Source organism: Nerophis ophidion, linkage group LG13 (assembly GCF_033978795.1).
Source record: "Nerophis ophidion isolate RoL-2023_Sa linkage group LG13, RoL_Noph_v1.0, whole genome shotgun sequence".
NCBI lineage: Eukaryota > Metazoa > Chordata > Actinopteri > Syngnathiformes > Syngnathidae > Nerophis > Nerophis ophidion.
In genome coordinates this window covers 22,569,759-22,597,360 of record NC_084623.1, presented here as the reverse complement: position 1 = coordinate 22,597,360, position 27,602 = coordinate 22,569,759, and positions in this window count along the sequence as shown.

Sequence of the window (27,602 nt, the reverse complement as noted above, 5' to 3'; positions counted from 1 at the left end):
TACAGACTGGGCACAGGCTCAAGCACTTGGTGGGGACACAAGCACTCAAAGCAGAATCAACAGAACTGCCTCTAGGTAGCGTTGCAATATTCCAGGCCAACAAAGCAAGCATGTTTGATAGAAGGCTCGACTATTCAAAATGCGCCAGCTTGATGCTGGAGTCCGAATTAAGCCGGCATGATCAATTTCCTTAGCTACCTTTTTAAATACATCTCCCTTTCTTAATAAAATGATTGGTGTTTACGGCCGTCGCTCAGTCGCTCGTATGCGTACGGAGCGCGTGCACACATATAGAAGCTGTTCAGGAGAAGCAACAAACAATTTGCAGTCATGTTGTTGTTAAGAAGCTAACACAAGCTATCCAAATTGCTATCATTAGCTAACTACACCAGAAGCTAAAACTCGTGTGTGGAAGTCGCTTCCTAGCGGTCCCACAGTCAGACACGGCACCGGAGCCAAGCATGCAGGTTTAACAAGGTTTTTAATGATAATGTTGTTGACGCAAGTTTTCTCTCCTGATAGACCGTGACTTTTCAGTCACGTCCGTATCCTCTCTTCCCTCCTGCTCCCGACCGCTTACTGTTAAAGACAACAAATGATTACATTAACACGTACCACCTGTGAAATCTAATCACCCGCCAGCTGTGTCTCGCCGTCAGCACTGCCACGCCCCGTCTGATGGTGCTCTGTCCTCAGCACCATAGACAGAGGTGGTGACTTTTGCTCCTGCAGGCAGCGCTGGCTACATCTCCCTCCACAGCGTGCACGTGTTACGTACGTATGTACGTAATTACATCTTTGCGTACGAGAAGCTGTAAGAAGGTGGGATATATTGTGTAAAATACATTATAGAGATGGTGCCCTCTAGGCATGTTTGTAAATGTTGCAAACACTCCCTTTAAGTGTCTTATTAGCATTTTTGGTGTTATGACAAATATGTCATATCAGGCTTTCCATAACAGTTGTACAGCTGAGAGACCAATGGAGATATTTTAAAAGCGTGTTTTCTCATGACTATTTGATTATACTAAAACATGACAATTGTTAAATGGCTTTAAAATGAGCTTTAACAGTGACGCCGGTATGTAGTGAAGCCATCCATCCATCTTCTTCCGCTTATCTGAGGTCTGGTCGCGGGGGCAGCAGCCTAAGCAGAGAAGCCCAGACCTTCCTTTCCCCAGCCACTTCGTCCAGCTCTTCCCGGGGGATCCCGAGGCGTTCCCAGGCCAGCCGAGAGACATAGTCTTCCCAACGTGTGGTGGATCTTCCCCGTGGCCTCCTACCGGTCGGACGTGCCCTGAACACCTCCCTAGGGAGGCGTTCGGGTGGCATCCTGACCAGATGCCCGAACCACCTCATCTGGCTCCTCTCGATGTGGAGGACCAGCGGCTTTACTTTGAGTTCCCTCCGGATGGCAGAGCTTCTCACCCTGTCTCTAAGGGAGAGCCCCGCCACCCGGCAAAGGAAACTCATTTCGGCCGCTTGTACCCTGATCTTGTCCTTTCGGTCACACCGCAAGGCTCATGACCATAGGTGAGGATGGGAACGTAGATCGACCGGTAAATTGAGAGCTTTGCCTTCCGGCTCAGCTCCTTCTTCACCCCAACGGATCGATACAGCTTCCGCATTACTGAAGACGCCGCACCGATCCGCTTTTCCCTCACTCGTGAACAAGACTCTGAGGTACTTGAACTCCTCCACTTGGGGCAGGCTCTCATCCCCAACCCGGAGATGGCACTCAACATTTTTTCCAGGAGAGAACCATGGTCTCAGACATGGAGGTACTGATTCTCATCCCAGTCTCTTCACACTCGGCTGCGAACCGCTCCAGTGAGAGCTGAAGATCCCGGCCAGATGAAGCCATCAGGACCACATCATCTGCAAAAAGCAGAGACCTAATCCTGCAGCCACCAAACCGGATACCTTCAACTACGCCTAGAAATACCGCAATACTAATTAATCATATTCGGTATTATACCGCCTCTGAAAAGTGAGTTTTTTTTATTGTACTTGGTTCCATTACAGTGGATGTCAGGGTTAGATCCACCAATGTCGTTTGTTTACATTGTGACGCCGGTGAGCTACGGTGTGTGGTGGAGCAAGTTCAGCTATTCCTTGTCTTGCAGAGATGATACTTGTAAGAAACTCACTTTTCAGAGGTGGTATAGTACCGAATATTATTCATTAAAATTGCGGTACTATACTAATACCGGTATACCATCCATCCATCCATTTCCTACCGCTTGTCCCTTTTGGGGTCGCTGGAGCCTATGTTAGGTGCATTCGGCCGGAAGGCGGTGTACATCCTGGACAAGTCGCCACCTCATTACACAGAGCCTACACAGATAGACAACATTCACACTCACATTCACACACTAAGGCCAATTTAGTGTTGCCAATCAACCTATCCCCAGGTGCATGTCTTTGGAGGTGGGAGGAAGCCGTAGTACCCGGAGGGAACCCACGCAGTCACGGGGAGAACATGCAACACAGAAAGATCCCCAGCACGGGATTGAACCCAGGACTGCTCAGGACCTTCATATTCCGAGGCGGATGCACTAGCCCCTTATCCACCGTGCTGCCCATACAACCCTAATACACACACATTTTAGTGTCTTCAAAGTGTGCAGTTTTTTACTTATATTTTTTTTGTTTTTGTCAAGGCTAGAACCATTTATTCATGTTTACATTGATCCTAATAGCTTCACTATACAAACGTTTTGGTTTTCAAGCCATGTTTGAACCATGCACTGAAAAAAATAACTCATAAGATTTACTTGAAAAAATTATTGTAAGTATTTGCACGCAAATGATTGAAGTAAAATTTAATGCTGCAATATCAAGTAACACTCACTTGCCAGTATCAAGTAAATTCTACTTACCATATAACATAACAGTTGTGAAGATATTAAGTAACAGTTACTTAATTACATCCAAGTTTTAAGTTATATTTGTTTAAACAAATTAGGTAAAGTTTACTTGTTTTTCATCAGCAGGAACATCATTTTACTCAAACTTTAAGTACATTTTCTATACCGTATTTCCTTGAAAAGCCACCGGGGCGCTAATAATTTTACAACCTCTTCTCACCCATGCGCTTATTAATGACATGTAGTATAAAACTGAGTGTGATGAGAAAAAATTCAATACAAAATTATTAGGCGGCCGCGGCCAGGTGGTTGGGGACCACTGCTCTACAGCAAGACACCGCGCCCACTTTTACACCATGTTGTGTGCGTGCCGGAAGGACACATGCGTTTCGCTCCTTATCACACGAGATTGCACTGCATACTTAGTCAACAGCCATACCTTTTACACTGGCGGTTGTGATATAAACAACTTTAGCATTCTTACAAATATGCGCCACACTCAGTGAACCCACACCAAACACATTTCTGGAGAACATCGACTCTGTAACACATTATGAACGCAAGATAAGAATTACCCATAATGCCACCTTGCAGTGCTCTGTGAAGTGATTCTAAAGGCCGGAGCAGAGCCAGTCGGCCAGAGCCTGTTGTGCTGTGCGCATGCGTCGTCGTGCATGCGTTTCAAAACACTAGATTTTCAGAGTAAAGTTTATGTAATATTTTCAGGTTTACGTACGTACAACTATTAAACATTTAAATATGAGGAAACATAAGTCAAACTTACTCTTCCGCCATAATTAATGTATTACGTTAATAAAATGTTTACTTTTACTTAAGAAACTCTAGTTCTTACTGAATGTTAAAAATACTAGGTATAAATTATGACAGTTACTCTAATAGAGTTTACAGCACCAAAAAGTCACTTTTTTCAGTGTGGCACGGAAAATATGCAGAGACTCCTCCCACCCCGACTGTTTTCTCTGCTGGACTCTAGAAAGAAGTTCCGCAGCCTCCGTAGCAGAACCTCCAGGTTCTGTAACAGCTTCTTCCCTCAGGCCGTAAGGCTCTTGAATGCATCATAATAATCCCCTCAATCCCCCTCCACCCCCCCTCCCCAAATTGGATTAACTCGCTGGAATATAAAGACAATATAACATACATCCATAAACATGGATGCATATGCAAAAATGCAATACATTTATTCGTTCAGTAAAATATTTATTTATATCCGCACCTTATTGCTCTTTTATCCTGCACTACCATGAGCTAATACACCATGTCGTTCTTATCTGTACTGTAATTCAAATTTGAATGACAATAAAAAGGATGTCTTGTCTATGTTCAATAAACAATTCAGTTCGTAAATACAGGCTCCACTGTACTGTACTTTTCCAATGTATTAAATTTACAGCGCCCAAAATTGTGAGAACAATGCTTCTTGGCATGCTCAGATCAGAGGATGCATTTGTGAGGAAGCAGTTCACACGACAAGCATTCAGACTTGTTCACACATTACTTGGGAACGTAACTACAAGGCGTGCCAACAGACTAAAGTCAACACAAATTCCTACCGGCATTGTTGCCAAAACAAACTAAATAAAAACACATTTGGGTTCTCTTGGAAACTGTTGACTTTAAATAGACTTTGCTGGCAAACGTTTTTCAGCGTTCTCCTGTATTGCGTTAGTTTCTATTACCACACTAACATGATGCTTTTTATTGTCAGTTCATTCACAACATTGCGCTATATCGAAGTACAACAGAGGGAATATCAAAGGGGATTCCTTCTCTCTGCGTCTAGCTGCTAAGAAACAGTTGCCAAACATCCTGCAGGCATCATACCTAGGATGTGAGATAAAAAAAAAAAATCATGTTGTGAATCGCATTTTATGCTCGTGTTTGAATCCACACGAGGTATGTGAGCCGGCTAGTTGTGTCTGCATTATCCTGTTTGTACTGCTAGTTCAGTTCCTAACTAGTCAGCTGCTAGAAGCAGTCGACAGCGGAGGAATTATTTGCATTATCCTGTTTGTACTGCTAGTTCACTTCCTAACTAGTCAGCTGCTAGAAGCAGTCGACAGCTGAGGGATTATTTTTATACAAGCAATATGGGTATTTAGCTTGTGAGGGTTACACACTCGCAAACATTTTAATAACAGTTATAAAGAGGAAGAAAAATCAAAGTATATAGTGGCAATTTTGATGTTATTTTAAAAAAATCAAAAACTTACCAAAATATTAAATCTTAAAGCTGACCAACACACCAGATTATAGTCATCTAGTCAATGGATTTACAGCAACTTTTTGCATCTCAATGTTAAGAAAACAAAAATGTCGATAATCAGTCCTGCTAGACACCGGCACCCATTTATAAATACCACTGTGGAAGGGGGCGTGGCCTGCGGACCTGCAGCTAAGAGGGGTGTGCCAGGACCGGCTTCAGATCAACAACAGGTGCATAGATGGGCCACCTGGGCCTGGTAATCTAATCATCTGTCGCTCTGTTAAAAGGCAGCAGCCGAGAGGAGAGAGTTGTTGGAGCTGGAGCAAGAGCGTGAGCGAGAGTGAGAGACCAACAGACTACTGCTGAAAAGCAATCTGAGAACATTATTGAAAAATAAACATCTATTGTAACCATGACCAATGCTTGGTGGTCTGGAGGAACCACTGGAAGAGAGCTTCCACAACCACCTTAACATTTGACAACAAAACAATTATACAAAGCGTCTCGGTAATGAATCTAGGTTTTATCTTTGACCCCACATCTGCGGTGCCTTCCAAGGTTTCTCGTTGTCCCATTGAGTTGAGTTTTTTTCTTGCCCTGATTTGGGATCTGAGCCCAGGATGTCGTTTTGTCTTGTGCAGCCATTTGAGACATTTGTGATTAAGGGCTAAATAAATAAATGTTGATTGATTGAAATTTGATAGAAGTCGGGCTGTCAATCGATTAGAACAGGTGTGTCCAATCTACGGCATCCTCACTTTGGTCCGTGGGATGACGTCAGACGACACAAGTTCAATAAGCAATATAGTCAGGAGAGGAATATTCATCAACCCATCCATTTTCTACCGCTTGTCCCATTTTTGGGGTCGCAGGTGGTGCTGGAGCATATCTCAGCTGCATCGGGCGGAAATCGGTGTACACCCTGGACAAGTCGCCAACTCATCGCGGAATTCTTATCAGATACAAATACCCAGTGGTCTTTTAGCTTCCATTTTGCCGCCCAATGGCGGCCATCAAAGGTTGCTCAACCATCAATTGAACTTGGAGGATGACCAGCATAATATTTACTTGCATGACCCAATCCAAACAACCTACTCTAGTCATTGTACTGAAAAGAAAAAATCAACCAGCACAAAAATTCAACAAACATGGGCACACATAACGCGCCTTGCTCAATGAACTTTGTGGACATTGTAAAAAATGTTTAATCAACATAAAACATTTTTTATCAAAAAGGGATGATGGGAAAAATGCAAAACACTATCTCCACACATATCCATGTTTGGTGCATTTTAACTGTTTGATATCTCTGTTTGATTAAAAAAGCTTAAGGAGGTCATCATGGAAACAAACAAAGTGGGAGTTGAACTTTCACATACTCTTAATGTCCAACTACAATGATTATTAATAATATATCCATTATATTAATATAATAATACGCAGTGATGGGCAGTAACAAGCTACATGTAGCTAAGCTATGTAGCTTAACTGAATTTTCCAGTAGCTTGGCAGTAGCCTAGCTACTTTTTAAACGAGTAATTTTTCCTGTAGCTTAGCTACTTTTTAGACTCATGTAACAGAGACAGATTTATACACAAGGATTTACATGGGCTGAAGCCCAGGGGCCCAACCAATCAGGGGTCCCTGATTATGATGGCGGGCTGCAATGATTAGTGTTTATAACAGCTTACCCTCGGCTCGCAATTGTGCTCTCTCGCTCTCTCTCTCTCTCTCTCTCTCTCTCTCTCTCTCTCTCTCTCTTTCTCTCTGTCTCTTTCTCTCGGCTGCGTTGTTTTTTACTACTGCTCCGAGCGGGGCTTTGAACCCACATGGCCCGTTCTGAAGACCAGCGTACTTCTGTTAAGCTAAAACACAGGCAGTCTCCCCGTCTGCCAGCACTGCAGTTTGAAATTGACTGGCTTCTATTACACTCCCACGGACATGCATGCGTCGTCCCGAAGGAGATGCATTCGTGAACGAAAATATTTGTAAAATGGGTGATATTTTTCCATTGTTGTTGTTCTGTTAAGTGAAATCTTAAATTGTTTCTTTAAAACTGTGTTTTTGGGCAAGAGGCGGCCCAAAACCTTTCATTTGACTATTTTATTGACAGTTTTTTTGGAAGGTTTAAGAATGGCTTTCTCAAATGTCCTGACTTAAACATGTGGACAATGCTGAAGAAACAAGTCCATGTCAGAAAACCAACAAATTTAGCTGAACTACAGCAATTTTGTCAAAAGGAGTGGTCAAACATTAAACCAGAAGCTTGCCAGAAGCTTGTGGATGGCTTCCAAAAGTGCCTTATTTCAGTGAAACTCACCAAAGGGACATGTAACTAAATATTAACATTGCTGTATGTTTACTTTTGACCCAGGAGATTTGGTCACATTTTCAGTAGATTCATAATAAATTCATAAAAGAACCAAACTTCATGGATGTTTTTTGTGACCAACAAGTATGTGCTCCAATCACTCTATCACAAAAAAATAAGAGTTGCAGAAATTATTGGAAACTCAAGACAGCCATGACATTATGTTCATTACAAGTGTATGTAAACTTTTGGCCACGACTGTATATGCCTACTCCGTATGACGTTAAAGTTCACCCGGCAGTGGAAGTTCCTCTATGGGGTCTTGGGGCACTAGGAGGTTAACCTATTCACTACTGTTACCCCAGGCGGCCCTTGGCAAAGGCCTAGTACCTAACTGTCCCCATAGCCAGGGATACTTTGAAGACATTAACGGCGGAGCAGGCGGAAGACGGTAGATTGAAGTACTACCACAACGGCTGCGATGGCGGAAGAAGGCTGCAGCAGAAAAGGGTCCCCAGTCGTCTTGGACTCCATGCCACTGGACCCTGACCCGATTCCATCAAGGATCGTGTGGTGACTGTCTGTGCACAAGTCACCCCACGTTAAACAAAGTCACGCACAGGCATCCTCCATAAAGGGATACCCCCCTACCAGGAAGATCGTCATACACGTTCGAGTGGCCCCGTATATATTTGTATTTGTGTTTGACTTTTTCAAATAGTATCATTTTAGCTTCCCTGAGATTCAAAGATAGACTGTTTTTGTCAAAGCATTTTCTAAATTTTGTGAGGAACTCGCTTAGATGCGGTAGTCGTGACCCCAAGATGCAGGAAATACGAGAACGATGTGCAGGTAAGAGTCTTTTATTGCGGTCAAAATAGGGGTGTAACGGTACACAAAAATTTCGGTTCGGTACGTACCTCGGTTTAGAGGTCACGGTTTGGTTCATTTTCAGTACAGTAAGAAAACAACAAAATATAAATTTTTGGGGTATTTATTTACCAAATTTGTAAACAATGGCTTGATCCTTTTAACATTGGGAACTCTATAATAATTCTGCCCACATTAAACTGCCTCAAGTTGTTGCTTAGATGAAATAAAATGACACAACTTTTCTTCCACATATAAAAAGTGCAACATTAAACAGTTTCAAGTCAACTCATCACGCTTAATTATTTACAGCATTGGGGAAGCCTGTAGTTAATTTTTATTATGTAAATGTTATATTTTTATCAACATGTGATAGCATGGACCAAGGGTCGGGAACCTTTTTGCCTGAGAGAGCCAAGAAGCCAATTATTTTAAAATATATTTACGTAAGAGCCATATAAAATATCTTTAACACTGAACACAACTAAAAGTGTAAATTTTTAAGTAAGACCAACATTTCTAGAGTATAATAGGTCTCTTATTCTTTGTAATAACGTTGTTATTCTGAAGCTAACTTAGGAGGGGGTCTGCAGCGAAGCGGGGTGTTGCCAGGACCGGCCTCAAAATCAGCGACAGGTGTGTAAAAGGCCCACCTGGGCCTTGTTGAAGAACCTCCAAAAGGGCTAGCCCTACACTAACCAATAATAAATGAATTATTTCTTTCCCTTAAGGCAACTTCTTGAACAGGTGCGGTAGAAAAAGGATGGATGGATTCAAATGCATGAGCATTTTTATATTTTTAACATTATTTTTAACACTGTGATTACAAGTGGAATTATTCATTACTTATTGTGTTAAGCAGTGTCAGCTCAGATTTATCCGAGAGCCAGATGCAGTCATCAAAAGAGCCACATCTGGCTCGCGAGCCATAGGTTCCCTAACCCCTGGCATGGACCCTGCCATTCAAAACTAGGCTGCTACATTACTAATGATTAATGTAACTATAGCTGAAAATTCATCCCTGACCATCATGGAGTTTATGTAGGCTGTATGATGCACTAAAATTATTTTATACACTATCAGAGACAGAAACTCTTCATGTAATATATTGTCCTTTTTTTAACACACCTCAATCAACACTGTCTGTAACACACGCACACACGCGCACACACACACACACACACACACCGCAAAATGAGTTAACGTTTCGCTAAAAGCTAACCAGGCTTCACCTAAAGCCAGGACTGCGAGTGAGCTGAGCTGCTGTTTGTTTCTAGAAGGCCAACGGGCTCATAGTGATCTTTAGAAAATAGTTGACTTGGAATATAATTTGGGGAGAGTGAGTTGCTCCCCTGCTAAAGACCTATCTGCTCGACATCGACACTGAAGCCCTGAAGACATGCGCTCTGAATACGTGTTGCTGATTGGCTTTGTATGTGACCAGTCAGATGTTTGTGTCGGCGGGACAATGCTGGGTGCTGTGTACAGACACAGAGGCAGAACGGAGCGGAGCAGCTTGTTAAGACTTTAGCATAGGCGGCTACCTCATATGTACGTGTTGAACTTGAATAAATGATAAATGTGTTGTACTTGTATAGCGCTTTTCTACCTTCAAGGTACTCAAAGCGCTTTGACACTACTTCCACATTTACCCATTCACACACACATTCACACACTGATGGAGGGAGCTGCCATGCAAGGCGCCAACCAGCACCCATCAGGAGCAAGGGTGAAGTGTCTTGCTCAGGACACAACGGAAGGTGACGAGGTTGGTGCTAGGTGGGATTTGAACCAGGGACCCTCGGGTTGCGCACGGCCACTCTTCCACTGCGCCACGCCGTCCCTGTTATTATTATTATTATTGTTATTATTATTATTTTATTATTATATTATTATTATTATTTTATTATTATTATTATTATTATTGTTATTATTATTATTATTATTATTATTATTATTAACTTATTCGGTATTCCTCCGCACCGAACCGAAACCCCCGTACCGAAACGGTTCAATACAAATACATGTACCGTTACACCCCTAGGTCAAAATGGGAGGAGCAGTCATGCATGCAGCAAAAGGTCCTCAACATAATTATCAACAAGGCAGGCATAAATAGCAGCCTGATTGGCAACTGCAACCAGGTGTGCAAGGCTGCCAATTAGGGACAGGTGAGGGAAACGAGCGCTCAGGGAGACATGCAGGAAGTGGAAAAAAAATAAGAGCGCTGACAGGAAATAAACCCAAACAAAGGAAGCCTAATCAGACATGAAATGACGGATTGTCGCAAAATGTGTTAATTTCTTCTGTTATTATTTATCTTAGCTCCTGTGTGTTCTCACCTGAACTAGATGTGGTCCTATAGTCTGCAAATAATATTAACTTTACATCCCTTGCGATGTTACGAATGTCGTTTCTGCAGAGATTTAACCATTTTGGTCCCAGCATTGATGCCTGGAGTAGGGTGCAAATGTATTAAAGGAGACCTAGGAGGATTTCAATCTACATTGAAAACTTTACTTGTGTTCTATTAACCAATCGATCAATGTTTATTTATATAGCCCTAAATCCCAAGTGTCTCAAAGGGCTGCACAAGCCACAATGACATCCTCGGCTCAGATCCCACATAAGGGCAAGGAAAAACTCACAATCCAGTGGGATGTCAATGTGAATGACGATGAGAAACCTTGGAGAGGACCAGAGATGTGGGTGACCCCCCCGCCTCCTCTAAGGGAGACGGGATGCAATGGACGTCGAGTGGATCTAGCATAATATTGTGAAAGTCCAGTCCATAGTGGATTTAACATAATAGTGAGAGTCCAGTCCATAGTGGGGCCAGCAGGAGACCATCCCGAGCGGAGACGGGTCAGCAGCGCAGAGATGTCCCCAACCGATGCACAGGCGAGCGGTCCACCCCGGGTCCCGACTCTTGAAAGCCAACACTTGTGTCCCCCCCTTCCACAAGGGAGAGGGGGGCAGTGTAGAAAAGAAAAGAAGCGGCAGATCAACTGGTCTAAGTAGGGGGTCTCGAGTATAAAATATGTATTGCAGGGCTATTCAACTGCATAATGAAGAGGGCAGCAGTTTCAACAGCCCAAGGGCTCAGGGGCCGGACATTAAAATGGTTATGTTTCGTCAGAAAGTGCCTCTGCAGGTTATATTTATTTGAGAATGCGTTTACTTAATTGCAAAGTAAACATATTGGCTTTCACACTGCATTGTGAATAAATTCATTATTCTGCCCTCGCTACTCGTTTCCAGCGTGTGCAGCTAGTTAACTGTATGAAGAAAAAGGCTCCAGGTTTTGTTGAGGAATGATGTTCCTTCTTTTGAAGTATTTTGATTCCTTAGTTTGATTTCTTTACGCTTCTTCCTTCATTTTGGTTTGTAAGACTGAAAATATAAACATAAAATAAACATAACGAAAGTATAATATACATTGTGTATATTACATAAATAAAATTGAAGGTTTAATTTTGATATATTCCCACAATAATACAAATACACATATCCATCAGGGTCGCGGGGGGTGCTGGAGGTTATCTCAGGTGCAATCGGGCGGAAGGCAGGGTACACCCCGGACAAGTCGACAGCTCATCACAGGGACAACAAAGATAGAAATCAAAAATCATTCACACAACAACTATTGTATGTGAATCATCACAATTGGGGCTGTTGCCGTCTACTTGTCAAATTTAGCACTACACGTACTAAACGAGGTTTAATTGTTAATCCCAGACAAAAAACAACAACACGACCATGAGTACAAAATACCTCACAAAGTCAGCAAATTCAATACCAAACAGACTAAATATTTTTTTTTCACAAAATATATCCACCATATTTTTCAGAGTATAAGTCGCTCCGGAGTATAGGTCGCACCATGAATTGATTAACGTGGACCCCGACTTAAACAAGTTGAAAAACTTATTCGGGTGTTACCATTTAGTGGTCAATTGAACGGAATATGTACTGAACTGTGCAATCTACTAATAAAAGTATCAATCAATCAATCAATCAATCAATCAAAAACCTGCCGAAAATGCATAATAAAGAAGGAAAAAAACATATATAAGTCGCACTGGAGTATAAGTTGCATTTTTTGGGGAAATGTATTTGATAAAACTCAACACCAAGAATAGACATTTGAAAGGCAATTTAAAATAAATAAAGACTAGTGAACAACAGGCTGAATAAGTGTACGTTATATGACACATAAATAACCAACTGAGAACATGCCTGGTATGTTAACGTAACATATTATAGTAAGAGTCATTCAAATAACTATAACATATAGAACATGCTATACGTTTACCAAACAATCTGTCACTCCTAATCGCTAAATCCCATGAAATCTTATACGTCAAGTGTCTTACGTGAATGAGCTACACAATATTATTTGATATTTTACGGTAATGTGTTAATAATTTCACACATAAGTCGCTCCTGAGTATAAGTCGCAAACCCCGGCCAAACTAAGAAAAAAACTGTGATTTATAGTCCGAAATATACGGTACTTACAAATGTTTGACCAAGTTCTTTGATGAAGCTCACTCACTGGGATTTTCTGCCTCTGTTGCTGCTTGTCTGGTACAATTGATTGATCGATTGATTGAAACTTCTATTAGTAGATTGCACAGTACAGTACATATTCCGTACAATTGACCACTAAATGGTAACACCCCAATAAGTTTTTCAACTGCGTAGAATAAATTCATGGTAATGTGTCTGTTGCTTAAAAAGTCCGCCAGAAAACAATGACTCGAGCACTAGCTCGGGGCAGAACATTCATACTTTGTTGTCCAGTCGTTGTTACAAGTCTGATTTTTTCAATTTATATACAGTTTTTTTTTTTTTTACAGGATTTAAACAGTAGTCTTCTTCTACTGACCCCACTGTTGCTTCATTATGACACATATGCCTGGCTGTTGCTCCCTGCAGGGTGGAGGGAGTACTGCATACATAATCAACCCTAGTTTTAAAGGCCTACTGAAACCCACTACTACCGACCACGCAGTCTGATAGTTTATATATCAATGATGAAATATTAACATTGCAACACATGCCAATACGGCCTTTTTAGTTTACTAAATTGCAATTTTAAATTTCCCGCGTACTTTCTTGTTGAAAAGTCACGGAATGATGACGCGTGCGCGTGATGTAACGGACTGTCAGGAAATATTAGCGCAGTGCCACATACGGCTAAAAGTCGTCTGTTTTCATCGCGGAATTACACAGTATTCTGGACATCTGTGTTGCTGAATCTTTTGCAATTTGTTCAATTAATAATGGAGAAGTCAGAGTAGAAAGATGGAGATGGGAAACTTTAGCCTTTAGCCACACAAACACACAGTGATTCCTTGTTTAAAATTCCCGGAGGTGAAGCTTTACTATGGATCAGAGCGGTCAAGCGAACAAGGATCCCGACCACTTGTCAACCGGCAGGTTTCGGTTAGAAAATTATGTTAAAAAGTCGCCTCTTACCGGAGATCTGTGGAGTTTGCGCCGTCCTTGTATCTGCCGTGACTTCCCTCAGACACTGGCCTCAAGACACCCGTGGACACACCCCTCCGACTATCAGGTACTATTTAATCTCACTAAAACACTAGCAACACAATAGAAAGATAAGGGATTTCCCAGAATTATCCTGGTAAATGTGTCTAAAAACATCTGAATCTGTCCCAATGCAATCGCCTTTTTTTTTTTTTTTTTTTTTTTTTTTTTTTAGTCCTTTGCTATCAATATCATCATCCACAATTCTTTCATCCTCGCTCAAATTAATGGGGAAATTGTCGTTTTCTCAGTCCGAATAGCTCTTGCTGCTGGAGGCTCTCATTATAAACAATGTGAGGACGTGAGGGGCCCTCACACTTGTGACGTCATCGTCTGCGACTTCCGGTAAAGGCGAGGTTTTTTTATCAGCACCAAAAGTTGCGAACTTTATCGTGGATGTTCTCTACTAAATCCCTTCAGCAAAAATATGGCAATATCACGAAATGATCAAGTATGACACATAGAATGCACCTGTTATCCCCGTTTGAATAAGAACATTTCTTTTAAGTAGGCCTTTAATGGTTTCATCAAGCTATTTGGGCGATGTTCAGCGGGCGAAACGAAAAGCTTTGGCGAGTCGGATGTGGCCTGCGGGATGACAGTTATATAGGCCTGATGCATTGGATATGCTTTGATGTAAAATGTGTATAAATTTTGCTCCACTGTCATATTTATAAGCTGTTTTTTGCGTCTGTCTGCAAGCTGTCCGTTGTGGAGGCGTTCCCAGATTGAAAATAAAACCATTCCTCACCCTCGCCAAAAGCATCATAATTCAATTTAGGTCCCTTTAAAGGAGTCCTACTGTGCAAATTTAACCAACTTTTTTTTTCAACTGTCGGCACCTGTTTTTGTCTTTGGGATCCCCATAGCCAGTGGACTCCATATGGAAATGCTAAAAACTACAATATGGCTGACAGGATGGAGACACAGTTGAAGGGGGCGTGGCCAGGAAGAAGGCTTTGGTTAATTGGCACGTAAATTAGGCCGCCCACAAAAGGCCCATTCTGAAGAGACATTGAGAAAGCGGCTTGAAGATGGTCTGTAGAACATAATCCCTGCAACATTTTGACCAAAGAACCACCATTACATGTTATATAGACCACCTGGAAGTGTTTTAGATGTAGAAAAAAAAAATCATACCATGACCCCTTAAGGCAGGGTTGTCAAACTGGAATACAGAGTGAGCCAACATTTTCAACGGAACAAAGCCGCGGGCCAAGGTTGAACAAATGAACCTTTTAATAGGGACCCAAATAAGTTTTGCCTTAAATATTGAACAATCAAGGCTTATTTAACTTTAGTGACATGCAAAATCCAGTTTCAAATAATAATAATAATAATTAAAAAAATATCAATGGCATATCAAATAAAATTTAAATAAAAATCGTATGCCTTTTTTTCTATTTGCAATCTTCTGAGGTAAATATCAATTTTTTTCCACAGGCTAATAATACATTTGAAAATAAAATAATAATGAATGAACCAAACATTCAAGCCTTGAAGTAGGAAGTGAAAATGCATGAATAAAACTTTAATTATTGGTCAGTTTGCTGGAAGTTTCCCGGAAGAGTTAGTGTTGCAAGGGGATCTGGGTATTTTTTCTGTTGTGTTACGGTGCGGATGTTCACCCAAAATGTGTTTGTCATTCTTGTTTGGTGTGGGTTCACAGTGTGCCGCATATTTGTAACAGTGTTAAAGTTGTTTATACGGCCAACCTCAGTGTGACCTGTATGGCTGTTGACCAAGTATGCCTTGTGTGTGTGTGTGTGTGTGTGTGTGTGTGTGTGTGTGTGTGTGTGTGTGTGTGTGTGTGTGTGTGTGTGTGTGTGTGTGTGTGAAAGCCACAAATATTATGTGACACGCTGTTAGTATGGAGGAAAAGCGGACGTGAAGACAGGTTGTAGAGAACGCTAAAGGCAGTGTCTTAAATGCACGCCCCCAATATAGTTGTCCAGGTGGAAATTGGTATAAATTCGGGAGAATGGTTGCCCCGGGAGATTTTCGGGAGGGGCACTAAACTTCGGGAGTCTACCGGGAAAATTAGGAGGGTTGTCAAGTATGAGTATTAGCGGTGAATGCGGTGTTACAGTGGCACCGACGCTGTATAACACCGGCGGCCCAGCTCTAATGCTAAATTGATATTGCCTCAAGGGCCAAATTAAATTACACGGCGGGCCAGATTTGGCCCACGGGCCAGAGTTTGACACACATGCCTTAAGGACTTGTTGCCTGTAATGTGTTAGGCTACAGGCCTATGATTAAATTTTTTCAAAATGTTAGTAAATCCGCGAGGTAGTGTATTTAAAGTGTGATGTTCTGTGGAATGACTGTACCTTTATTATTTCTAAGCCCCATATTTCTAAAACAACCCCTGATTTTTTCAGTACAAAGAACATACCGTACTTTTCGGGCTGTGGAATGCACGGGCATTTAGACCACACCCACCAAATTTTAGAAGAAATACATATATTTACATATATTAGCCGCACCGCACCAATAGCTACAGATACATACCGGAATGAGAGATTTTGTAAATATTTATTTACATACCTTTATTGTTTCTAAACAGTGCCTGTCACACGGCAGTTAAACGGCTGATCAAACAAAACAGAAGTCATCATCATGGGCCCACTAGCTGCGGAAACAAGCTCTCCAATCAGCTAAACAGATTCAACAGTTCCGTGATGACGTTTTGGTAAATTTACCCAACTGAAACAATACAAAAATAATGCCAATGTAAGTTAATAATACTAAAGGAGTCACTTGTAAATGTGTTAGCATAATTACTAATGCTAAAAACGCCAGCTTGAAAACGTTACAATAGCGCGAACAAATATGCTTGAAAACACTCCTACAGACATCACACATGGGACAGTTTTGTAGGTCGGAATTGTTTTAGTTAAATTGAAAAACTCAAAAACATTGCTTGGAGTTATAAATTAAGAATCTGCTTGAGCAGAAATACCATGGATGAACCGTCAATGAAACGGGATATAATTCCGGTTCAAGGCACGAAACAGGAAGTACATTTTCAACCCGCATCACCTACAGTAAGAAAACTCATCCAAAAGATATCGCCATTGCACAAACGATAACACACCTTCTGAGTGTCTCAGTCGGTGTTACAAAACTATTAGTTTTATACAAAACCTCCGAAAGGGACAAGCTGTAGAACAGGGGTGTCAAAGTCATTGTAGCTCAGGGGCCGCATGAGGGAAAATCTGTGGACTATTAAAATCATGGCATTAAAACTAAAAAATGAAGACAACTTCGGAGAGTTTTCTTTGTCTCACTTTGGCCAAAAATAGAACAAACACATTCTGAAAGTATTACAATAAAAATGTAGAAATAAATACCAGCAGTGGTAAAGTTTAGATCCATGAAGAAAAGAAGAAAGTGAACGAATGTTTATAACTGTATAAATTGACATATGCATGAAAATTTGTTTTATTTATTTTTTTCAATTAATTAAGTAACGTTGATGACAACCTTTTTCTAGAACACAATACAGAATGTGAGATATAACAGGATAATGCATGCATTTATCATTTGTTTTCAAAATGAGGACGGCATGGCGCAGTGGGAGAGTGGCTGTGCGCAACCCGAGGGTCCCTGGTTCAAGCCCCGCCTAGTACCAACTTCGCCACGTCCGTTGTGTCCTGAGCAAGACACTTCACCCTTGCTCCTGATGGGTGCTGGTTAGCGCCTTGCATGGCAGCTCCCTCGATCAGTGTGTGAATGTATGTGTGAATGGGTAAATGTGGAAGTAATGTCAAAGCGCTTTGAGTACCTTGAAGGTAGAAAAGCGCTATACAAGTACAAACCGTTTATCATTTATTTATTTAAAATGGTCACAAAAAAACGAGATCCCAAAAATACACTGTGGGACCCCATTTTTATGACTTGATGGGGTCCATGGGATCACATTTTGAAAATTCCTAGCGCCAACACTGATGGAGTATTGGTGCATGCAAAATAGCAGCAGGTGGCTGTTGCCTGCGGGCCTGCTCTATTACGAACCAAAGATCATCCCGGGGGCCGTAGATAATTAATTCACGAGCAGGATTTGGCCCGCGGGACACGACTTCGACACCCCTGGTGTAGAAGATGGATGGATGGCTGTCAGCAAAGAAAAATCCTTAAAGGCCTATTGAAAGGAGATTTTCTTATTTAAACGGGGATAGCAGGTCCATTCTATGTGTCATACATGAACATTGCCATATTTTTGCTGAAAGGATTTAGTAGAGAACATCCACGATAAAGTTCGCAACTTTCGGTGTTAAGAAAAAAACCCTGCCTCTACCGGAAGTCGGAGACGATGACGTCACACGTGTGGGGGCTCCTCACATATTCTCATTATTTTTAATGGGAGCCTCCAACAAAAAGTGCTATTCGGACCGAGAAAACGACAATTTCCCCATTAACTTGAGCGAGGATGAAAGATTTGTGTTTGAGGATATTGATAGTGACGGACTAGAAAAAAAATAAATTAAAAAAAATATGTTCAATCAATCAATGTTTACTTATATAGCCCTAAATCACTAGTGTCTCAAAGGGCTGCACAGACCACCACGACATCCTCGGTAGGCCCACATAAGGGCAAGGAAAACTCACACCCAGTGGGACATCGGTGACAATAATGACCCAGTGGGACGTCGGTGACAATGATGACTATGACAACCTTAGAGAGGAGGAAAGCAATGGATGTTAAAAAAAAAAAACGCGATTGCATTGGGACAGATTCCAATGTTTTTAAAGACATTTACTAGGATAATTCTGGGAAATCCCTTATCTTTCTATTGTGTTGCTAGTGTTCCAGTGAGTTAAATAGTACCTGATAGTCGGAAGGGTGTCTCCACGGGTGTCTTTACGTGCAGTGTCTCAGGGGAGTCGACGGCAGCTATGGACGGCACAAGCTCAGCTTTTCTCCGGTAAGAACTGACTTTTTAACCACAATTTTCTCACCGAAACCTGCTGGTTGACATTTGGTAGCGATCCATGTTGGCTTGACCGCGCTCTGATCCATAGGAAAGTTTCACTACAGGAATTTTAAACAAGGAATCACCGTGTGTTTGTGTAGCTAAAGGCTAAAGCTTCCCAACTCCATCTTCCTACTATGACTTCTCCAATATTAATTGAACAAATTGCAAAAGATTCAGCAACACAGATTTCCAAAATACTGTGTAATCATGTCGTTAAAGCAGACGACTTTTAGCTGTGTGTGTGCAGCGCTCATATTTCCTTAAAACCTGTGACGTCTTGCGTACACGTCATCATTACACAACGTTTTCAAGACTAAACTCCCGGGAAATTAAAAATTTTAATTTAGTAAACTAAAAAGGCCGTATTGGCATGTGTTGCAATGTTAATATTTCATCATTGATATATAACAGGGCTCGGGAACCTTTTTGCCTGAGAGAGCCAAGAAGCCAATTATTTTGAAATGTATGTACGTAAGAGCCATATAATATATCTTTAACACTGAACACAACTAAAAGTGTACATTTTTAAGTAGGACCAACATTTCTAGAGTATAATAGGTCTCTTATTCTTTGTAATAACGTTGTTATTCTGAAGCTAACTTAGGAGGGGGCGTGGCCTGTGGGTCTGCAGCGAAGCGGGGTGTTTCCAGGACTGGCCTCAAAATCAGTGACAGGTGTGTAAATGGCCCACCTGGGCCTTGTTGAAGAACCCCCAAAAGGGCTAGCCCTACACTAACCAAAAATAAATAAATTATTTCTTACCCTTAAGGCAACTTCTTGAACAGGTGCGATAGAAAGAGGATGGATGGATTCAAATGCATAAGCATTTTTATATTTTTAACATTATTTTTAACACTGTGATTACAAGTGGAATTATTCATTACTTATTGTGTTAAGCAGTGTCAGCTCAGATTTATCCGCGAGCCAGATGCAGTCATCAAAAGAGCCACATCTGGCTCGCGAGCCATAGGTTCCCTACCCCTGATATATAAACTATCAGACTGCTTGGTGGGTAGTAGTGGGTTTCAATAGGCTTTTAAATCACCCACACTGTTTTATAAACAGCAGGGTTCAAAGCGTAGAAAAAAAGTTGTGGCCTACAGTCCGAAAAATACGGTATTACAGGCGACTTCTATCTGCCAAGTGCTGCATGACAAAATGAAATAAATTCAGAGTGAATTTGCGATTGCCCTGCCATGACTGTGTTAGTGTTTGCGTACTAAAACACACAGAAAAAAGATTCTCGCTTCAGTGTGGTGTTCAACCTTGCCAAACGCAAACATCGAGTCCCCCACAAGCCCCTGACAAACATTCTTTGAACACTTCAACAGGTTTGTTTACAATAGGCCCAGAAAGGTGAGACGACAAGCAGGAAGAGGCGACTGAAGGATGTGTGTTGGAACTTGCATGTGTGTGTGTGTGTGTGCCGTGATCCGGGGGCTTTGAAGAAAAAAGGCTTGTTTCTGCTGCCTGACATCATCCTGACAGATACTTCCAACCCTGGAGCCATCGCAACAGTCACCAGTCGAGCTCACCTGCTTGTCCTTTCCCCTGCTCCAAACCCTCTTTATGTGCCCTAGTTAAGCTGTACTTCACTGCTGCTTGACTCCATAAAGTGACTCTTCACTACAATAAAACTGTTGTCCCTGTGAGAGAGAGCCTCCCAGGTGTTAAAGCTGAAAGCTCTCCTCTCTCATAATAAAAGCGAGACCATTGCGCGTAAATGCGTGTGATTAATAATGAAAAAAAGAGAGTTTTGTTTGCAGGACTGCGGACTTCCGGGCCTTGTTAAATTGTCACATTGGTTTGGCCTTCCGTCACCAGATGACAGCAGGAGGCGTCGGTTGATGTGAGACGTTTGCCTACATTCATCCGGCCAATTAGGGATCAATATGACTTCCTGGCTGCAAGGTACGCACGGATTGTAAAATGGGATATATTCACTAGGGGTGTCCCGATACGACTTTTTCCACTTCTGATAATGGCTGCTGGTTGCAGGAGCTCTCCCCTTTTATGTATCATCCTTTTTTGTTCTTGGTGTTTAGTCCATCCATACATCCATTTTCTACCGCGTATTCCCTTTGGGGTCGCGGGGGGCGCTGGTGCCTATCTCAGCTACAATCGGGCAGAAGGAGGGGTACACCCTGGACAAGTCGCCACCTCATCACAGGGCCAATACAGATAGACGGACAACATTCACACTCACATTCACACACTAGGGCAGGGGTAGGGAACCTTAGGCTCTAGAGCCAGATGTGGCTCTTTTGATGACTGCAAATCTGGCTCTCTGAAAAATCTGAGCTGACGTTGCTCCACAGTGTTACAAATAACGTTCAAAATATAAAACATTCTCATGCATTTTTAATCCATCCATCCGTTTCCGAACCACACCTGTTCAAGAAGTTGCGTTAATGGTAATAAGTTATTTATTTATTATTGATTAGTGTGGGTCTTGCCCTCCTGGGGGTTCTTCAGACCCCCAAGCACCTACATGAGAGCCTGTTTCAGGGTTACAATATTGTTTTAATTTTCAATAAGTCTCTCAGTTGCTTTCCAGCAATAGTATTTCCAGCCCCAACCCAGTCTCTCCTCCTGGCTGCTGCTTATAACAGAGCGACAGGTGATTAGATAACAAGGCCCAGGTGGGCCCTCTACGCACCTGTCGGTGCAGGCCCGCAGGCCACAGCCCCTCCACAGTTAGCTTCAGAATAACAATGTTATTACAAATAATAAGATACCTATTATACTCTAGAAATGTTGGTCTTACTTAAAAATGCATGTGTTTAGTTGTGTTCAGTGTTAAAAAAAAACCCATTATTTGGCTCTTATGGAAATATATTTTAAAATATTTGGCTTTTTGGCTCTAAAGACCAAAAAGGTTCCCGACCCCTGCTCTAGAGCCAGATGTGGCTCTTTTGATGACTGTATCTGGCTCTCTGATAAATCTGAGCTGACGTTGCTCCACTTGTAATCACAGTGTTAAAAATAACGTTCAAAATATAAAACATTCTCATGCATTTTTAATCCATCCATCCATCCGTTTTCTACCGCACCTGTTCAAGAAGTTGCGTTAATGGTAAGAAGTTATTTATTTATTATTGGTTAGTGTGGGGCTTGCCCTCCTGGGGGTTCTTCAGACCCCCAAGCACCGACATGAGAGCCTGTTCCAGGGTTACAATATTGTTTTATTTTTTAATAAGTCTCTCAGTTGCTTTCCAGCAATAGTATTTCCAGCCCCAACCCAGTCTCTCCTCCTGGCTGCTGCTTATAACAGAGCGACAGGTGATTAGATAACAAGGCCCAGGTGGGCCCTCTACGCACCTGTCGGTGCAGGCCCGCAGGCCACAGCCCCTCCACAGTTAGCTTCAGAATAACAATGTTATTACAAATAATAAGAGACCTATTATACTCTAGAAATGTTGGTCTTACTTAAAAATGCATGTGTTTAGTTGTGTTCAGTGTTAAAAAAAAAACCCATTATATGGCTCTTATGGAAATATATTTTAAAATATTTGGCTTTTTGGCTCTAAAGACCAAAAAGGTTCCCGACCCCTGCTCTAGAGCCAGATGTGGCTCTTTTAATGACTGCATCTGGCTCTCAGATAAATCCTAGCTGACATTGCTTAACGCGATAAGTCAGTTTTTTACCCCACTTGTTCAAGAAGTCGCATTAATGGTAAAAACTATTTTATTGATTATTGGTTAATTTAAGAAAAACAACGTTATTAAAAAGAAGAAAGTGCATGTCTTTGGAAGTGGGAGGAAGCCGTAGTACCCAGAGGGAACCCACGCTTTCACGGGGAGAACATGCAAACTCCACACAGAAAGATCCCGAGCCCGGGATTGAACCCAGGACAACTCAGTACCTTCGTATTGTGAGGCAGACGCACTAACCCCGCTGCCACCGTGAAGCCCGGTTTTTAGTCTTGTTTTCCTATTTGGGTTGGATGAAAAAAGAACAGCTCTCTCCCCCCATTCTCACCACATTCTACAGAGGCACTATAGAGAGTCTGCTGACCAACTGCATCTCTGTCTGGATTGATATGGCCTGCAGTGCCTCAGACTGGAAGTCTCTGCAGAGAGTGGTGAGGACGGCGGAACAGATCATCAGGACTGCCCTCCCTCGTATCCAGGAAATCGCAAAAAGCCGCTGCCTGACCAGGGCTCAGAAAATCTGCAGAGACTCCTCTCACCCCCACCAAGGACTGTTTTCACAGCCGGACTCTAGAAAGAGGTTCCGCAGCAGAACCTCCAGCTTTTTCTTGAACGCATCATAATAATCGCCCCACCAAAAACGGATTAACTCGCTGGAATATAAAGACAATATAACATACATTCCTAAACGTGGATGCAAATGCAACAGTGCAATATATTTATCTGTGCAGTAATCCATGTATTTATTTATTTTTGCACCTTTTTGCTCTAACGGAATTTCATTCTTAACTGTACTGTAAAGTTCAAATTCAAATGACAATAAAAGGGAGTCTAAGTCTCTTGGTCTTAAAGGCCTACTGAAACCCACTACTACCCACCACGCAGTCTGATAGTTTATATATCAATGATGAAATATTAACATTGCAACACATGCCAATACGGCCTTTTTAGTTTACTAAATTGCAATTTTAAATTTCCCGGGAGTTTTTTTCTTGAAAACGTCGCGTAATGATGACGTGTACGCGTGACGTCACGGGCTGTTAGGGAATATGAGCGCTGCACACACACACAGCTAAAAGTCGTTTGCTTTAACGGCATAATTACACAGTATTTTGGAAATCTGTGCTGCTGAATCTTTTGCAATTTGTTTGATTAATATTGGAGAAGTCAGAGTAGAAAGTTGGAGTTGAGAAGCTTTAGCCTTTAGCCACACAAACACACGGTGATTCCTTGTTTAAAATTCACGGAGGCAAAACTTTACTATGGATCACAGCGAACATGGATCCCGACCGAATGTCAACCAGCAAGTTTCGGTGAGAAAAATGTGGTAAAAAGTCGCCACTGACCGGAGATCAGCTGAGCTTGTGCCGCCCATAAAGCTGCCGTCGACTCCCCTGAGACACTGCGCGTCAACACACCCGTGGACACACACCTCCGACTATCAGGTACTATTAAACTCACTACAACACTAGCAACACAATAGAAACAGAAGGAATTTCCCAGAATTATCCTAGTAAATGTGCCTAAAAACCTCTAAATCCATCCCAATGCAATCGCGTTTTTTTTTTTAACTTGTTTTTTTTTTTTTTTCTAGTCCGTCGCTATCAATATCCTCAAGCACGAATCTTTCATCCTCGCTCTAATTAAAGGGGAAATTGTCGTTTTCTCGGTCCGAATAGCTGTTTTTGTTGGAGGCTCCCATTAAAAACAATGTGAAGATGTGAGGAGCCATCAACATGTGACATCATCGTCTGCGACTTCCGGTAGAGGCAGGGCTTTTCTCCAGTTGCGAACTTTATCGTGGATGTTCTCTACTAAATCCTTTCAGCAAAAATATGGCAATATCGCGAAATGATCAAGTATGACAGATAGAATGGACCTGCTATCCCCATTTAAATAAGAAAATCTCATTACAGTAGGCCTTTAAGTCAAATTATTGCCCTTTGGTTCGTGCCCTGTTGGGACTGCGCATCAAGGAGTGGTACTTTCGTGACTTCTGCGCTGCTTTTTGGTGATTTTTTTTTGGTGAACCTTTAGATCTGCCTATTGGGAGCCTTTTTGCCACGACCATGTCTGCACCGGAGACCAGCTGCTGGTTCTCTGTCACATCGGAGTCCATGCGTAGAGACCGGATTGATGCGGAGTTAGCATTGTGTGTCGGGATAGACCAGCTTCAAGGAGCTGAATGTGCATAAATTGGACACTTCGGTCTCCAGAAACGGATTCTCACTCATCCGGGACGAACGGTACATTGGCCAGGGCTAGTGTGCAGCCTAGGATGGAGTAGGCTCTCTCGGTTGCTTGGTTGGATCCGTTCCTGTTTCTGGCCATGCTGCACCCAAGCTTGGCAGACAATGGCATGGAGCACTGCAGAAGCTACCTCAATGTACAGTATGTGTGTGTTGAAATTGTGTTTTTCTGTTGTTTTTGTTTGTCTATGCATGGTGCAATCGAATGTGCACAATTTATATTATTCATTGCTCATGTTTTGTTTTTTGTTGTGATTTACTTTTGATGAAACGCAAAAAGGGCCAGTCTCGATTTGACTCAGAGCACCATTTTTGCTAACAAGACTGCTATCAACTTTGAACAGCTGCCAATGCAAAGTGGAGACGGACTGCAATTTACTGTAGAACAGTGATTCTCAAACTAGTGGTATGCCAAAGCATGACTTAATTAAATCTTCAAACACAGTGTTACTGTTCAAAATGTGTAATGTTACAGGGTTTAAAAATATAAAACATATGTGTTAAATAAAACCTCTTACTTGTTTTTAATGAATACTTAAGCCTACTACGCTACTGTATTTTAGTTTTGGTCATTATGGTGGCACTTGGAGAACCAAGTGTTTTCTGAGGTGGTACTTGGTGAAGAAAGTACTATATTGTGTGAGGGGAGTGTAAAGGTGGGTGTTATTTCATGTTTAGTGAGTTCAAATTATGTTAAAAAAAACGTATTCAGAAGGTCATACGCATATTTTCATGCTCTGACTAACAAAATATTTGATTCATTAATAATAATCTTACTTCACAGAAAGACGTGGTTTTCGCGGTCAGGCCTGGAACCATTTGGCCAGGATAAACAGGACGACCGCATGTATTTTTGCTTGTGTCCAGATTCTAGGACACTCTGTCAAGCAGAGCATTTTGCCTCGTGGCTGTTGAACGTTCTCTTAATAAAATCGGTCGCAGAAACAGCAGGCAGTCATTTTAGGAAATTAAACCCAACAAGCTCACTGTTCACTTTGTTCCTAAAGCTTCATTTTAGTCAACCCAGTTACCAAAAAGCTGTTGAACATATGTGACAGTTAGCAGCCAGCGGGCATGGTTTTATCCCCTGGCTGTAGGCCTTTGCAAGGCTTGAAAGTTTTGCCTGAATAAACATTACAGGAGGTCCTCGGTCTTTGGGTTCTGTCCCTACGACGACGATCTAAGTCGAGTTTTAGTGTTGAATAATGTTTCTCCACTTACTTTGCATTTTAGGATACAAACCCTGTTTCCATTTATTGAGTGTTGTTAAAAGAAACTTTATGCAACTTTATGTTGTATATTTTTTACATGAGATTTCCAGTTCAATTTATCATCAATCATTATACCTAGAAATTTGGTTTCATTTACTCTTTCAATTTCTATTCCGTTTATTTGTATTTGTGTTTGACTTTCTTTTCTACTGTTACCAAATAGCATTATTTTAGTTTTACTGAGATTCAATGATAGTATGTTTTTGTCAAACCATTTTTTTAATTTGTTCATTTCTTCTGTTTTTATTTGTATTATCCACTGTGTGTTCTCTCCTGAACAAAACGCTGTTGTATCATCCGCAAATAATACTAACTTTAAATATCTTGTAACTTTACAAATGTCATTTATATAGAGATTGAATAATTTAGGTCCTAGTATTGATCCCTGAGGTACACCACAGGAAATATTTAGCATTGTAGAAGTGTGTTCGCCTAGCTTCACATATATTTTCCTGTTCGTTAGATAACTTCTTATCCAATTTAAGACTAACCCTCTGATGCCATATCGTTCCAGTTTTTTTATTAAAATATTGTGATTAATTGTGTCAAATGCTTTAGTTAGATCCATAAACACTGCTGCCGCACATTTTTTACTATCTATTGCATTGGTAATTTCTTCTGTGATTTCAATTAAAGCCATTGAAGTTGAAACATTAGCTCTGTATCCATACTGGTTCTCTTCGAGTATTCTATATTTATTTATGAAACTCTCTAATCTGTTATTGAACAGTTTTTCAATGATTTTAGAAAATTGTGGAAGTAAAGAAACAGGTCTATAATTTGTAAATAGATGTTTATCACCAGTCTTATAAATTGGTGCAACTTTAGCTATTTTCATTTTGTTTGGAAATGTACCTGTTTGGAGAGAGACTTCGGAGCTAGCGCTGACACCTCTGTCTCCTAAGGCGCATTCTCGCTCATCCATGCCGACTGGACACTGGCCGAGAGTTAGTGGGCAGTCGAGGGTGGAGTTGGCTTTATTTGTTGCTTTGTTGGGTCTGCTCTTGTCTCTGGCCATGATCTCCCCACCCCAGCAGACGATGGCGTGGAACACCGCAGAGGCCTCCACAGTGGCCTATGGGTGTTGAGATTAGGTTTTTGTTTGGTTCCTTGTCTATGCATAGTGCAATTGTGTGTGGGCAATATATATTATTGGTTAATTTTTAAATTATTTTTCTGGTTGTTTTACTTTTGTAACTGTATGTAGAAATTAGACTGCTGGAGTGGCAGCTGGTTGCACCAGCTCTGCTCTTTTAATGTCTTTCATGCCCTGTGTGTTCTTTGATGTTTCCCTCTTACACACATGTTTATGTGTGCTATGGCTAGCTTAGATAGGCTCCAGCAGCCCCGGCGACCCCGAAAGGGACAAGCGGTAGAAAATGGATGGATGGATGGCTATGAGTTTTTTTTTCTTTGGCCTGAGTCTGGATCCATATCCAGGGGCTCAGGCTTAGATTGAATTTTTTGTTTCTTATTTACTCACATTGCTGCACTTATCTAGTCAGGGAGGTGACCAAGAACCCGATGGTCACTCTGTCAGATCTACAGCATTCCTCTGCGGAGAGAGGAGAACCTTCCAGAAGGACAACCATCTCTGCAGCAATCAGAGGTGCCATTT